This window comes from Vombatus ursinus, unplaced genomic scaffold, assembly GCF_900497805.2.
Source record: "Vombatus ursinus unplaced genomic scaffold, bare-nosed wombat genome assembly UNPS02014773.1, whole genome shotgun sequence".
Taxonomy (NCBI): Eukaryota; Metazoa; Chordata; class Mammalia; order Diprotodontia; family Vombatidae; genus Vombatus; species Vombatus ursinus.
Window position 1 is genome coordinate 43,925,386 of NW_020954551.1, and position 16,604 is coordinate 43,941,989.

Sequence of the window (16,604 nt, forward strand, 5' to 3'; positions counted from 1 at the left end):
TCCTTTCCTTTCCTTTCCTTTCCTTTCCTTTCCTTTCCTTTCCTTTCTTCTTTCTTTTTTAGACATGCTTAATATGAGAATTCATTTTGAATGATTATACATATTTGTAATGGGTTTTGTTTTTCTTGCTTTCTCAGTGCATGGGGGAGAGGGGAGGAGAAGGGAGAGAATTTGAAACTGAAAATAAAATAAATTGAATTCTAAAACAACTACAGTAGATGCTCAATAAACATTTGTTAAATGTGTGAATGAATGATGTCTCTAGCACAGCATGACTACATCTGGGTGGGATTTTAGAGATCGTCCAGTCTATCATTTCATGAATGTGGAAACTAAAGCCCAGAGGAGGTAAGGGACTTCTTTAAGGTCACACAGCAAGTCAGTGTGGAGCCAGAATACAGCCCAGGACCCTTGGCTACTATCCTAGCACTCTCTCTACCATGAAAGCTCAGACCTACTTCCTTTTGTTTTTAAAGGGACTTGTAGTTCATTCTGCTGTCTGTAGTCAAATTCTACCCTTTTTACTGATGCTTCAAAAGAGCCAAGGTCCAAAGCCTGCAGGTTCTCAAGGAATTTATGTCCTAAAAAGTACGCATACATCGAATAATAATAGTTAACATTTATATAGTGCTTTAAGGTCTGTAAAGCGCTTTATGTACATTGTCTTATTTGGTTTTCACAATAATCCTGCATAAAGAGAATGATATAAATACATAAAATCAACAACTTTGTGGAGTAGGTACTCTTATCTTTATTTTACAGATAGGGAAAGAGAATGAGAAAGATTAAGAGACTTGTCCAGGTCACACAGCTGGTAAATTTCAGAGGCAAGATTTGAACTTGGGGCTTCTTGACTCTAAGTCTAGTCCACTATGCCACCTTGCTCTCTGCTTATGTAAGCAAATACAGAATAAATACAAATACAATCAATCTAGCAATAAGCACTTATTAAGCACCTACTGTGTGCCATGCAGATGGCATGTATAGTGGATAGTGAGCTGGCCTTGAAACCTGAGTTCACATCTTGCCTCTGACCAGCAATGTCTATGTGACCCTAGGCAATCCCTTACCTTCTCAGTGCCCTGGATGGTTCTCTAACACTATAAGCAGTAGAGAAGATGAGATTAACCTGCATTGGTAGAGTGAGTTTCCTCACCCACAAGTACCCTAGACCAATGAAGTTCCATTGGTGTAGTTCTATCCCAACTCCTCCTACTGTGTGTCACACATGGTGCCTCCTACTATGTGCCAAGTATAGTGGGATACAAGATACACAATTTTATTCTAATAACAGGAGTCGAGGTCCCAGGTGGATTGGGATTAGCTCAGATCCTCAACAAAATTATGAAATTTGTCTTCAGCCACCCCAAAGTCCTTTTTATGACCTCGTTTTGTGCTTTTACTGTGCCCTTCTTCTTGGGTGCCCCTCTCAGACTTGCCCTAGGATACATTCATTCACACTGAAGTGCTGAGAACTGAGTGTGTCATCTCTGCCAGAAACATTTGAATTCTATACCTGGAAAAGTCAGTGTTGAACATAAAGCACAAATCATGGAATTGCAGAACGATAAGATTTAGAACTAGGGACCTTAGATATCAGCTGGTTCAACCCCCTAATTTTACAGGAGACAAATTAAGGCCTTAAGAGGTAAAGCTGATTGCTCAAGGTTACACAGGTTAAATAGTAGAGCCTTGAATCAGGTCCTTTGATGGATTTCCCTGGGCACCAATGGTATAATTTCAAACATAAGTAAGAGTCATATACACCTAGGTGAATGCCTAATCTTCTTGGGCAGAAGGTGAGCCCTGGATAGGACAGCATTCTGGGCTTTTCTCCTTCTGGACAGGAGAGTGTTAAATTCAGTGCTGAATTCTGAGTCAAAGCCTCAAGGATGTCCTGTCTGAGACCAAATCCAGAAATGACTGCTAAAGGTTGAAAGCCACACACACACACCCTTGATCAACAGTATTTTTGTATCCAGGTAAATATGGAGGATGGGGAAGATTATTTAAGCATTGGCACAAAGAAAATGGGGCTATGTTCTTCCTTATCGAGGTCCCAGGAGGAAGTTCCAGAGTACTCTGGGACGCTGGGGACCTCGGCTTTTGAGTTCAGACTTCAGGAAGCTGCCTGTGAGAAAGAGAGTCCCTGCTAGGACAAATGGGAAGGGATGTTCAGGTGGGCAGCCTCCCATTCTGCCCTCCTTACATAAAGATGCCTTTTTGCATCCTCTTTACTGGTCCAATCCTTCCTGTCTTAAAAGGACCACAGCCATGCCTGGTCAGAACATACTAGGGAGGCCTTATGGTACAGTGGAAGGAGCCCTGTCTTTTGAGTTGGATGTTATGGGTTCAAATTCTTGCTCTACCTCTTTTTACCTCAGGGTCATTAACCTCTGGGTTTCTGTTTTCTCACCTTTAAAATGAAGGCATTTGATTAGGTGACGTCTAATATCCCTTCTAGTTCTGATCATATGATTCTGCAAGGGTCTGTCAGGCAGCTGTCAAAATTTTTTTTTTTTGGTCAATCAGGGTTAAATGACTTGCCCAAGGTCACATAGCTAATAAGTGTCTGAAGTTGGATTTGAATTCGGGTCTTCCTGACTCCAGTGCTCTATCCACTGGGCCACCTAGCTACCCCCCTTTTTTTTCAATCTCATTAAATCCTGCCCCCTTTATTCAATAGGAAATCTTCCAGTTCTGCCTTGGCAGCTAGTTCCAGGGCCATGGATATTACCTTGGAGGTTTGATTACCCTCAAGGAGGCACTTAGCAAAACAGGAGGTCTTGAGGATGATGATAGCTGATAAAAATCCTGCCCTTTACAAGAAGGCTTTCTCAATCCTCTTTAATGTTAAAGTCTTCCCTCTCTTGATTATCCCTGATTTATTCTGTATATATGTTGTTTATATGTTGTTTCCCTCATTAGATTGTAAGCTCTTTGAGAGCAGGGACTGTTTCTTGCCTTTCTTTCTTTTTTTGTAACCTCGGTGCTTAGTGCAGTGCCTGGCTCATAGTAGATACTTAATGAGTGTTATTGATTGATCTTATCTCATTTGATCCCAATCCCCATCTTACAGGTAAGGAAACTGCGGCTGAAGGAGGTTAAGTGACTTGCCCAGGGTGCAAGACACAGACACAGCTGGCAAATGTCTGAGGTAGGACTTGAACCCAGGTTTTTCCAGACTCTGAGTCCAGTGTATTATTCATTATGCCACCGAGCTGGTTCTACACTACCTAGCTGCTCTATTATAGTACTTCTGCTACTATGGTAAAGGTCCTTAACCTTTTATGCTTCCTCCTTCCCCTTCAATAAAAATTTGCAGTCCCACCCAGTGAACAGGTACAGTTTGTAGATGTACATTAAACATATGTTAACTACTAGAATAGGCTCACATACAGACTACCAAGATGGAGAGGTCACACGCAGGTACATGTACAAGTACAGCAAAAGTACATGTAGCCAACAAAGCAAAGAGTTCCAGTGCAATACCTTACATCACGCCAGGGGTGAGTAGAAAGCACGCATTATGTACATTCCAATAGTGGGCACCGTCTGGTGAGAGGTATAATTTCTTTAAACATTACCCTTGCAGCATTCTATGTCAACTTGGTTGCTGGCCAGATAGTTCTGGCATTTCTATGGTAAACCACTCCCAGTACGTCCCCCCAGTTATCCTTAGGCCCTCTTGGCATGGAGCCCCAATCGTAGCCTATTATGAATGCTCCAGTCTTAGGTCCTAATATTCCAAGCTTTGTAAGGAGCCCTTGGGGCCTCCACTGCTAAAGTGTTACCCAGGAAGGGGATAGCCTCTGAATTAAGGCCTCCTTTCATCTGGGCAGAATTATCCCTTAGGGCAAGGAAGTCTTGGCCTCTTCCCCGATTACTGAGAAGGCAAAACATGTAGTTTCCTCTTCATCTGGGTCTTGATTTCTATTCTCCCCGTAGAGGTCATCATTTGGTGCCACCTATTCTGTAACTGGTAGTATAAGTCTCTGTTTGGGGCCTTCCTCCCTGATTCTCCATCACTCCTGTGCCCCTGGCCACAGCGGGGTCAGAATGCCGCCCTTATGGGCAGCTGGTCATTGCAGCCTGTTTTGAGGGAGCTCTGGGACTGTCTTGATGGATTGATCTTTAATGACTTGGTGTGAGGTGGCTCTCCATTGGCTCTTAATCTTGTATTTTCCCCAGACACCAACATTTAGTATAAGGACTCTTACCCTTAGATAGGATGTTCTTCACAGAGAATTCAAGCAACATCCTATTGCTTCTTCTCTCAGCTCTTTTGAGCTGAGGCTATAGCAAGGCAGTAGGGCTCCTACAACTCATCTCTCAGCTAAATGATGTGTTGATTGTGATATTTCACATAATAGTAACAATAACAATAATAATAATAATTAACATTTTAAGGGTTGCAAAATGCTTTATGCATAGAGTCTCATTTGATCTTTACAAGCAACCCTAAAAGCTAGGTGCTATTCTCATCCCCATTTTATAGATGAAGAAACAGAGGTGGAAAAAAATGGCTTGCCCAGGGTTACACAGCTAGTGGTTGTGGCATGATTTGAACTCAGGTCTTCCCATCTCCATGTCCAGCACCCTATCCATGATACCACTTAGATGCACATCTCTTCTAGCTTCCAAAACACAAATCCATCACCCAAATATCAGCAGGCATATATCTTGAGGGTCACATGCTGATCTCCCCAAGCCTCTTTCAGCTCTCAGAGTCCCTGGCATGTCCAGTAGTATGCAGCTGACATGTTGTAGTCATGGATCTCTGGGAGGATGCCAAGGTGTCCTTGGAGACTTCTTGGTTCTGGTCAAGGCTAGCACCAACTTGAGAAGCTTGATCCCAAAGCCTTGACCTTTCTCAGCATCCCACTGGATCCTGGTGGGGAATCTGTAGGCAAAGAAGTACTTTTCACACCATACCTTGGCTACTGTGGAAACTGCCTGGCCGCTGAGTAAGTAGTACTAGGCACACTAGTTTAGGTGGCTTGTCTCCACAAGGAAGCTATTTAATATCCCTCCTTTCCTCTTCCAGAGATAAGAAGTCTGTGCACATCAGTTCCAAAGACTGCTCCCTTGCGGGACCACTGAAGGTCAGTAATCCTTTCCTCTGGACAACCTGGGCACAGATCTCACACAGGTCTGGCATATATCCATTGCCATCTTGGGTTAGTAGAAACTGCACCAAATCTAAGGGTCTCTCTTGACCCAAGTGATTATGTTAGACTGATGGGCAAGGCAGCCGATGCTCAGGTTCAGATCATAGGGCATAGCAAATGAATATGTAGCAGAGACAGAGAGAGAATGTGTTGGTAGATATGTATAGAATGAAGTGAGGTTTACTGCAGGGGTATAAAGGAACAAATGTCAATCAACAGTTTGGTTAGCAGGGCATAGTTAACTGCAGGCCCTGGGCTAGTAGGCCAAATAGCCATCCATCTGCCTATCCATCCATCCATTAATCAAAAAAAGCTTTTATTAAGCACCTACTATGTGCTGGGCTCTGTGCTAGGGTCCTGGGGATATAAAGACAAAAGTGAAATAGTCCTTGCCTTCAAGGAGCTTATTGTCTATTGGAGGGAAAATATGTACATTGTAAGTAACTGCCAATATATATATCATTCTGTACCCTAGACTCCTGATAACTGAAGACATTGTCAATATGCCACCAGGAATTCATGATAGTTAAAAGGACATTTCAACTATCAATTCATGGCACTTCAAATGTAAGGGTGGCAGGGACCTCAGAGATCATCTGGTCTGCTCCTTGGAAACTGAGGCTAAGTGATTTATCTGGGTCATACAGGTAGTAAGTTCAGAAGCACTTTGTTGTTGTTCAGTCATTTCAGTTGTCTCTGACTCTCTGTGACCCCATCTGAGGTTTTCTTGGCACAGACACTGGAGTGGTGTGCCATTTCCTTCTCCAGCTCATTTTACAGGTGAGGAAACTGAGGCAAACAGGGTTAAATGACTCGCTCAGGGTCGCACAGCTGGTAAGTGTCTAAGGCCATATTTGAACTCATAAAGATGAGTCTTCCTGACTCCAGGCTCTGGGGCTCTATCCACTGTGCCACCTAGCTGTCCTTCCTACATGACTCAAAAACACTTCCTCCCTCCCCCTCTCACCCCCTAGTGAGGAGCTGGGGGTAGGTGGAAAATCATTCATACAGCTGTGATTTTTTTTTCAGTGAGGCTAGTTCCGTTAGGTTAGAGGCTGTTATAGCAAATTTGAGCCCTTGGCTGTGGGGCTTTATTACTGTTTCAAAATGAGATCCTCTTCAGCTGCTTTTGTGCAGGACACTTACACAGCAAAAATTAGAGGCAGCGCTGGTGGGGCTGTGCCTAGCTGCCCTATGACTGGTGGGAAAGCCATGAGCTGAGAGAGGCTGATGCCCAAGAAACAACCTTCATCAGAAAAGAGAACTCAAGACATGCAGGCGTAACCAGCATAGAGACATTTAATGGGGTTAGTGTTAGATCTGGGCTTTTTATGATGATTCACAATGACAGAACTCCCACCTCTGACATAGTGCTTTCCTGGACGTGGAGCTGTGGGCCTGGATTCCTTCCAACTGCCTTCTCATACCTCCTGTCAGCTCAGTGCTGGTCAATAATCCATTCATTATATTGCTCCAGCTTCTGACATTTTTCATAGTTTGGTTCTCTTTGGTGGAGGGTGGGGACTAAGTTTGAGTCCTTGATGATCCTATCCATCTTCCTTCCTTCCTTCCTTCCTTCCTTCCTTCCTTCCTTCCTATCTTCCTTTCTTTCTTTCTTTCTTTCTTTCTTTCTTTCTTTCTTTCTTTCTTTCTTTCTTTCTTTCTTTCTTTCTTTCTTTCTTTCTTTCTGTCTTTCTTTCTTTCTTTCTGTCTTTCTTTCTTTCTTTCTTTCTTGTGGTGGGAGGCAATTGGGGTTAAGTGACTTGCCAAGGGTCACACAGCTAGTAAGTATCCCAGGCTAGCTTTGAACTCATGTCCTGACTCCAGGGCCAGTGCACCACCTAGCTGCTCCTCCTATCCCCTTTCCTTGACCTGCACGACTTCTTCACCATCAATTATCCCAGGACAAATAGGGGAGTAAGGACTGGTCTAATACTCCATTTACTTTCATTAATGGCACACTCTTTGAAGAAGGTCCCAGAATCTGAGTTGCACCTTCTTTAGCCCCTATACAAAAAAGGGGGACACAATTTCCAACAAACTCTTTGGTTGGTGGGAGAAGCAACAACTTCCTGGACCACTCACACTCCTAGGGTTGAGCTGGGGCTGGAATGCTTCCCCTGGTTCTCTATCCTAGCACTTGGCCTTTCCATCCCACCTCCCGCGTTATTTCTTCCCTACCTTTGATGTCTCTCTACCAAGCCACTACTGCCATCTGATGGACCTGTTTGTTATCTGCAGCTCTTGGAGAATATGGTTGGTGAACGTTTCAAAAAGGAAAATGGTGATTACAAGGAGCCAGTATGGCTTCAACATGAACAGGTCAAGGGAGACTAATCTCATTTTCTTTTTTTTTTTTTTTTAATTAAGCAACATCACTAGCCTGGTATATAAGGGAATGCTGTGGATATTGTTTATCTAGATTCTAGCAAAGCTTTTGTTAAAGCAAAATTTAATTATTCTTATCCTCATGTATATTATGTATTTATATATTATGTTATAATTTATTTATGTTATATTATTATTATTATTACTATCCTCACATTATTCCTGTGGAGAGGATAGAGTACTATATAGTATATACTATATACTATATGTAGTAACTAGCTGACAATATAATTAGACTGATCCAGAACTCAAAGAACTGTTGTGAATAGTTTGATGTCAGTGGAGCAGGTGGTCTCTAGTTAAATACACCAGGGATCTATGCTTGACCCTGTACTGCTTAACATTTTTATCAATGTCTTGGATAAAAGGCGTAGGTGGTATGTTAACCAAATCTGCAGGTAATACAAAGCTGGGAGAGATAGCTGATAGACTGGACAACAGAGTTAGGATTCAAAAGGATCTTGATAGGCAATCCAAAGGGTTGCAATTGAGGGCCTGGAAGGCCACATGTGGCCTTGAGGCCTCAGTTTCCCCATTCCTGGATAGAGCATCGGGCTGCCTCTAATAATATGAAATTCATTAACCTCAAATGTAAAGATTTACTTGTTGCTGTTCAGTTGTTTCAGTCATGTCTGACTCTTTGTGATCCCATTTGGGGTTTTCCTGGGAAAGATACTGGAGCAGTTTGCCATTTCCTTCTCCAGGTCATTTTACAGATGAAGAAACTGAGGTAAACAGTGTTAAAGTGACTTGCCCAAGGTCACATAACTAGTAAGTGCCTGTGGCAAGATTTGAACTGTCCATAGTAAGAGGCATAGATTGTACACTCCACATTCCTAGAATCTATTAAGAGGCATAGATTCCAAGAATACAGAGGTGTCAATCCTCATCTCATGGATTGGACAACAATAGTTCCCTGCTCAAGCACGCCTTAATGGTTATTTTTTGGGCCCTCCTGGCTCAGAGTGAATATATATATAGCAACTGTTTCTCCTTTGGCCAGCAACCCTGAGGGTCTTCCCCTCCCAGTTTGATTTTTTTTTTTATTAAAGGGGCCATCCCTTGACTTACCTCTTAAAGAGGCCTAGTCACTGAATGAGCGTTGCCTCACTCAAAGCGAGAATCTGAAAAGACCTTAGCTTAAAAGGGACAGGGTCTCCCACTGCATCCTGTGCCATCTCCAGTCATCCTGATCCATATCTGGTCACTGGACCCAGATGGCTCTGGAGGACAAAAATGAGGCTGATGATCTTGCATAGCCCGCCCTCACTCAAATCAAGCACAGTTGCAAGTCATGTCGTCATCTCCCTGATGTCTTGGTCCTCTTCAGGAACAAAGGACAAACCACACACAACCACAACTCTGCACTCATCAGATCTCATCTGTAGTACTTGTGGACACCATGGAAGAACATTGACAAGTTACATGGTATCCAGATAAGGGCAGACAGTAAGTTGAAAGGCCTCGGGTCCATATAATGTGAGGAGAGGTTAAAGGAATGGGGGATGTTTAGCCTGAAGAGTAAGACTCAGATGGCACGTGATAGCTATGTTCAAAATTTAAAAGATTGACCGCTAGAAGAGAGATTTGATGGGTTTTGTTTGGTCTGTGAGGACAGAACCTCAATGGGCAGAAGTTTCAAAGAGACAGATTTAAGCTTGACATGAAGACAATACTTTGTAACCGGTAGAGCTGTCCCAAAGTGGCATGGTCTCCCCCTCATTGATGGGTTTGCCCTCACTGGAGACCTTTAGGCAGAGTTTGCATGGCCACTCATTGGATGGATTAGAGTAGGGCTTGTTTTCATCTATGGGTTGGAATGGACAACCACTCTCAAATTCACTGATTCTGTGATTTTTCTTCCTTGAGGTGAATATTCTTATCTTTTATTAGTCTGGCTCATAACACAGCCATCTGTCAAGATACACTTTCTCAATCTCATTCATGCCTTCCACGCCTCCACCGTGGAAAGTCTCCTAGTTAACTCTGATAGGTTAAGATGAGTGAATTCTTTTCAACTTTCCTCATGCCCCTGGTAGCTAAAGAGAGCCATGCGAGCTATTATTAATATCATAGAGTTTAAACTTTGACCAGTGTTTCATATGTGTGTGTGTGAGTGTATGTGTCTGTGTGTCTGTGTGTGGATGTGTACGTGTGTATGTGGATATACATGTGTGTATGTGTGAGTGTGTAAGTGTGTGTATGTGTACATGTGTGTGAATGTAAGTGTGTGTACATGTGTCTATGGGTATACATGTGTGTATGTGTGTGTGGATGTGTACGTGTGTATATGGGTATACATGTGTGTGTGTGTGAGTGTGTGTGTGTGAGTGTGTGTGTGTGTGTGTGTGTGTGTGTGTGTGTGTTTTGAGGGTCAGAGGTGGTCATGTTGTTGGTTACCTCCCAGGCTGCTCTTCTTTGAAAGCCGAAGCCCGGAGGACACTGACCTACCAGGCGCCCTGAATTCAGAGTCCTCTATGACCTGAGGCCAGCCGTTGGATAAGCTCTCGGGGCCTCAGTTTTTAACTCTGTAAAATGAAGGGGTTGGAGTAAATGGTCTCCGGGGTCCTTGTGGTTCTAGATGTATGATGCAAGAGTAGGTTCCAGCTGCTTCCTGGGACAGTGACAGTTTTCCTGGGGTGGGGAGTTCACAGCGTCAGTGGTCTGGGATATGTCCCCTCTCTGCCGCTGACCTCAGCTCTCCAATGGGCTAGTCTCTGGTGGAGGAAGCTCCATTAGCCACTAGGGGTCAGGATTGAGTCACCCAGGAGAAGGCTCGGGCAGATGTCTGGAACAATAAAGGGGCCCTTCCCTCCAGCCTACTCCAACAGATGCCCTATAAAGATATCCATAGGTGTTGCAAGAAAAATCGGATAAACTTTGGTGGAAAGAACGTGCCCTGGCCTAGGATTTGGGATGCTGGAATCTAGTTCTGCTCCTGACTGTGTGAGACACACACACACACACACACACACACACACACACACACGAAACACTGGTCAAAGTTTAAACTCTATGATATTAATAATAGCTCGCATGTATATAGCACCTGCTATGTACTAGGCACTTTCCTAAGTAATTTAACAAGTATCTCATTTAATCCTTACAACAATATTATCCCCATTTTGCAATTGAGGAAACTGGGGCAAAGGTTAAGTGACTTGTCCAGGAACCGCACAGCTATTAAGTGTCTGAGGCAGGATTTGAACTCAGGTCTTTCTGACTCCAGGCCCTGCACTCTATCCGCTGCACCACCTAGCTGGCTCCAAATGAGGCTCAGCTTCCTTATATCTTCACAAGGGATGATACCTCCCCTTGTCTATCTCAGTGCTCTTGGGAGAGTACTAGATGGGAGATAGATTTGTAGACTGCAGAGGGCTAGGAAACTGCACTGGGGCTGATGGTATTGATAGAATGAAAAGCGGTGCAATGGAACATACACCCTCTCTGAAGTAGAAAGAGCTGAGTTCAAATCCCACCTTTGATGCTTTTTGCTTTTGTGAACTGGCAAACCATATCACATCACCTCTTTCTGTCTCAGTTTCTTCATCTGTACAATGAGGGGGTTAGACTAAGTGATCTCTTGGGTCCTTCCTGGTCAGCTCTAGAGTGATGATTCTAATAGTCCTGTCCAGCCCCTGCCTGGTACAATGGCACCTTTTTTGGGATGTGGTGGGAGGAAGTTTCTAGGGTCAGTTGTTGTCAGGGCAACCCCTGGAGGCCAGGAGACAGTTTAGGGGTAATAGCTTTCTGCTATGTCCTTGGGGTTCAGGGGGACCAATTTCACTTGTTTCAAAATGTTGCCGAGGCCTGACCATCACAGATTTAAAAAAAGAACTCTATGTATAAGCAGCTATTTAGGAATTAGCCTTCTGCCGTCCCTCAACTCTCCATTCCCCCCCCCCCCCCCCCCATAAAGGGCTCTCTCTCTCTCTCTCTCTTTTTTTTTTTTTGGCTAGGCAATGGGGTTAAGTGACTTTCCCAGAGTCACACAGCTAGTGTCAAGTGTCTGAGGCCAGATTTGAACTCTGGTCCTCCTGACTCCAGGGTCAATGCTCTATCTACTGTGCCACTTAACTGCCCCTCTCTCTTTTAAAACAGTATTTACATTTTATTTTTTTTATTGATGTCTTTTCTTGCATTCCTTCCTTTTCTCATCCTTCCTTTCCCTTTCCTTTTTTCTTTTCTCTTTTTACTCTTCCTTTCCCTTTTTTTCCACATCTTTTCTTAAGGATTCTGGCCCCTGCTGTGATGAACCTTATCTTGTAATACACAGAACTCTCCAGAGGTAGGACAACCTAGGCACCTCCCAGATCTGGGGGGCTTAGACCCAAGACTGAAACAGTTGGGGTTGTCCTCACCCTCGGTAGGCAGGGGCTAGGGATGAGGTAGAACTTCCCAGGTGTCCCTAATGTAAGCAGCAGGGAGGGAGGTTAGTGCCAGGAGGATGGATGTCCCCACCCCTGCTGCTCCATATCTGCTGGTATAGACCTCCAGGGATGTGTCCTAGTCCCGGGGGCAAGACTGCCAGGATCTGCCTGGTCACTTCCATTCTCTGCCACTATCCATATTTCCATCTGAGTTTTCTCTCCCCTCTAATTCCTGAAGTAAACACAGTCCTTTTTTAATTTCTTAAAGGTTATTATTTTTTTTTAAATTGCCAGCACTACAGGAATGCTGATAAGAAGTGAAATAAGTCTTGGATAAAGTTAACAAAATTTCAAAGTCACAAAAAAGTTATTCCTGGTCTTCATAAGGATATGTCTGTAGCTAGACCTACTCTCTTTTAGCTCTACTCTTGACTTTTTCATTCAAATTGTCTTCAAACATCTTGAGAGTAAATTCCACCAAACCCATCTATTGAGAGAGATGCTCAGGACCACCCAAACTGGAGGAGGCGCCTTTTCATGGATTGACATGTTTAGTTACAATAAGTAGGCAGATGGAAAACAGTGCCCAGAATTCCTCCCTTGGTTTTTGGCTCTGTCTATAAGGATGGTCAAGGATCTTAAGATGCTGCCATAGGAGACTCAGTTGACAAAACTTAGGGTGTTTAGCCTGAAGGAGAGAAGATATATATATATATATATATATATATATATATATATGTATGTATGGCTGGGAAGGAGAGGATGATAATACTGACATAGGATAAACTATTCAAATATTTAAAGTGCTGTCATTTGGAAGAAGAATTAGACTTTTCTTCTTGTCTCCAGCAGACAGAACTAAAAAAAGTGATACTGGACTGGAGTGGGGAAAAAACCCAGATGGGAAAATGAACGGTGGCCAGAAATTTGCAGAAAAGCAAATTCACACACCTGGGCAGAGAACGCTGGAAATATTTTTGAGCGGCCATTTTCCCGGGTACACCACAGAGGTCATTGCTTCCCATCAGCTGTATTTGTGTGCAAGGGATCCGATTGACTCTGACTGATGAGTCCCAAAGATGACTTTTAACTTGTAGCAAAGCTTGAGGAGGGAAAATTCTGAACAGTATGTCCTTTGTCCTAGAATGGTTCATGTGCTAGAACAACCACAATCAGTTAACTAGAGAAGTCATGGCTAAGGGAAGGGCCATGCTCAAGTTAGTTTCAGTACTAAATGTTAGCACAGTCAGGGAGGCAGGTCAAGTGAACTATAGAAACAGCAAGGCAGCAGCTGCTGCTAGTAATCCTGATGAACAGCTTCTCTTCCACTCTACTGTATTTAGAGGAAGGGTAGAGCTACATGCTCTCTAAAGTATTGGACACTTAACCCAGTACAAGAGTCTGAGGAGCAAAGACTGTCTAGGTCAAATTTTCTGTAATCTGGCCCCACTCAGCTATCCACCCTCATCTTCCATTTTATATTATATTTATATCATATTATGTTCTATATGCAATTGATATTCTAGCCAGAATGGTCTCCCTATTATTCCCCTAACACATTTCCATGCTTTAGACTCTGACTGGAATGCCCTTTTCCTTACTTTTCCCTACAGATTCTCCCCACTTGTTTAAAGTTCTTCTCATCCTTCAAGGGCCTGCTTAAGTCCTGCCCTCTTTGGGAAGGCTTCTTTGACTACTCCAGCCTTCACTGATCTTTTAATTCCCTGAATTCCAACAGCACAGGCACTCGTATCTGGTCAGGCCCAAACCAAACCAAATTGTGCTTCACATCCCATTCCAGCCATCCATGCCATCTGCCTGCCTGGACCAGCCCCTTTGCACCAGACCACCAGAATCCATGCCACCTGCCTTCCTGGACCAGCCCCTGTGCACCAGGCCACCAGAATCCATGCCATCTGCCTGCCTGGACCAGCCCCTGTACACCAGACCACCAGAATCCATGCCATCTGCCTGCCTGGACCAGCCCCTGTGCACCAGGCCACCAGAATCCATGCCACCTGCCTGCCTGGACCAGCCCCTGTGCACCAGGCCACCAGAATCCATGTCCTCATTCCTGGGGAAGTTAATCTACTCTAGCCTAGTCTACTATAATTAATTGGCCTTGGCCCATACCATCTTTATCCATCCATCCATCTGGGTCATCTTGTCATTAGCCCCTCCATAACCCGTGTAACTCTTCTGCAGTCCTGCTGCTCTGGCCGCAAGAATGAAATCAAAGGTACTATTCTTTTTGGAAAGGCTTTTGATAATTGACAGCCCTATGGATCAATTCACCATCCAGATGATAACTCTCTTCACTGGCCACCATTTTCCTATATTTATTGTTTTCCTCATTAAAATGTAAGTTTTTCAAGGGCAGGGACTATATTACTTTTTATAATGATAGCCTCAGAACTTAACACAGTGCCTGGTACATAACTATTTCATAAATTATTTTTCCTTTCTTTATTCGAGGTACCTAGGTGTCAAAGTGGATAGCATCTACTATACAGGAGGATCAAATGAGATAATATTTGTAAAAATCTTAACACAGTGCCTGGCACATAGTAGGTGCTTAATAAATGTTTCTTTCCTTCCTTTCTTCCTTCCTTCCTTCCTTCTGTGCCTGTGGGTTCTGGGCTCACTTCACTGGTCACGATGGTCACAATGACCAGCTATGGTTGGAGGCTTGATGTCCAAACTGTTCCTGGATTCCTCAGGTAAGGGAAGAGTGTGACTACATAATAAACACACACCCTGTCTTTGGGTACCTGTGCTGGAATTGCCCAGCTGCCCCAGCCAAGACTGACTTTGATGAGTCTGTGTGCTAAATGCAGTGATGGACTGGGAGTCAGGAAGGCCTGAGTTCAAATTCTGCTTCTGAGATTCATTGAGTAGATGACCACAGCCAAGTCATTAACCTTTTTGTCCCTCAGTTTCTTCATCTGTAAAGCAGAGGTGATAGTACCTGTAATTGTTATGAGTTCCAAGGAGGGTAATTATAAACTGCAAGGTAGATGTTAAGCAGTTAGCTGGCCAGGGCATGAAGTAAAGCATGGTTAGAGCATCTGTTACAAAAATTGCCAATGTGAAAACTTATTTTGCTGGACTATATATGTTTATAATGAGGGTTTGATTTTTGATTTTTTTAAAAAAATTGCTCAGTTGGGGAACAAAAGAAAGCACAGATTATAAATGTTTATGAAGTTAATTTATAATTTTTTTAATGTTTTTGATAGCATTGTGTGTGTGTGTGTGTGTGTGTGTGTGTGTGTTTGTGTGTAGGCAATTGGGGTTAAGTGACTTGCCCAGCTACTCTATAGCATTTTAATGCACATACTTTAGCTCATTCTAGCCTCACAACAATCCTGGGAAGTAGATAATACAATGATTATTATTCTCTCCATTTGCCTATAGCTGAGGAAACAGATGTGTTAGATCTTCCTGTTGTAACTTGAAATCCAGCACCTGTCCAAGCTGCCTTTCTTAATAAATTCATCTTTTAAAAGCTATAAGGAGGTACTCCTAGATCTAGTGAGACATTCACCAATGGGGAAGGGCATGTTCAGGAACATAAAGGGTTAAAATCCTCCAGAACATAGTATTTGGTTTAGGCTGAAAGATAACTAGCCAGAAGACTGTGGGGAGTATAAAAAATGACGAGGTAATTAAAACAAATTCATTTGATTGGGTCTTCTAATTTTTGATGTACTGTGGCAAACTGCCAGTCACCTTGCCCTAGTTAAGACTGTGGTGAGAGCTGACATTGGAATATCACTTTAATGATTACAAAATATTTTATATACATTATCTAACTGGAGGCAAAAAATAACCTTCTGAGGCAAGAACCTCATCTACTCACATTCCCATCTTACAGATGAGGAAACTGAGACTTCGGGGACGAAGGTGTAAAGGGACTTCCCCAAGCCTGCACAGTGATCGTTGAACAAAGCTGGGATCTGAACCCAGATATTCCCGTGAGTGTGTGTGTATCTGTGAATACACGTTTCTGTTCATGTATCTTACTACTCCTCTTTCCTTCTCTCTTTCCTCTTCTCTGTAGTTACGAGTTCTAAGGAGGGTAGTTCCAAGCTGCAAGGTAGCTGCTGAACAGCTGGCTGGCCGGGGAGTATAGTGAAATAGGGGATGTAATTAGGAGCTCTGACAGTGTTATTGCCTGGGTGGTAGTGATGACGGACAAGATTCAAGCTAACCCAATGAAAACCAATAGAGTTTGCAGACCGCTTTAAGTTTTGCAAAGGGCTTTACATGTGTTGTTTTATTTGATTCTTGTAAAAGCTTTGTGAAGTAGGTTCTATTATTCTATCGATTCTGTTATTATTGTAAATGGTTATATCTAGTATTACTTATTAATTATTTATTTATTAATCAATTAATCTATTATTTATTTACTTATTAATTATTATTATTCCCATTTTACAGGTAAGGAAACCAAAGCTGAGATAGGTTAAGTGATGGTCACATGGCTTGTGAGTATCTGAGGCAGGATTTGAGCTCAGGTCTTCTTGACTCCAAGTTCAGCTTTCCATACTTGAAAGGGTGGAAAAGGGTGCCTGGGTCAAAGAAAACTGGAAGAACCACATACCCAGTTGACTTTAAAGGGAATGGCAACTTTCGCTTTGTCACTGCTTCTTCCTTTCTGCAGATCTTGGGA

General features: G+C 43.1%; 1 long non-coding RNA gene across 3 annotated transcripts in view; it reads left to right on the top strand.

Moving 5' to 3' along the window:
- LOC114044410 overlaps positions 1-16,604 on the top strand; it is a 38,267-nt gene that overhangs the window by 8,336 nt on the left and 13,327 nt on the right. Inside the window, exons 2-6 of one of the 3 annotated variants that reach the window (XR_003569236.1) lie at positions 3,080-3,157; positions 5,048-5,105; positions 5,647-5,738; positions 15,807-15,906; positions 16,373-16,410. This is a non-coding gene — a long non-coding RNA (uncharacterized LOC114044410). Of the gene's footprint in view, positions 1-3,079; positions 3,158-5,047; positions 5,106-5,646; positions 5,739-13,730; positions 14,361-15,806; positions 15,907-16,372; positions 16,411-16,604 lie in introns of those variants that run through there. The other 2 variants (XR_003569234.1, XR_003569235.1) reach the window with 2 other exon arrangements.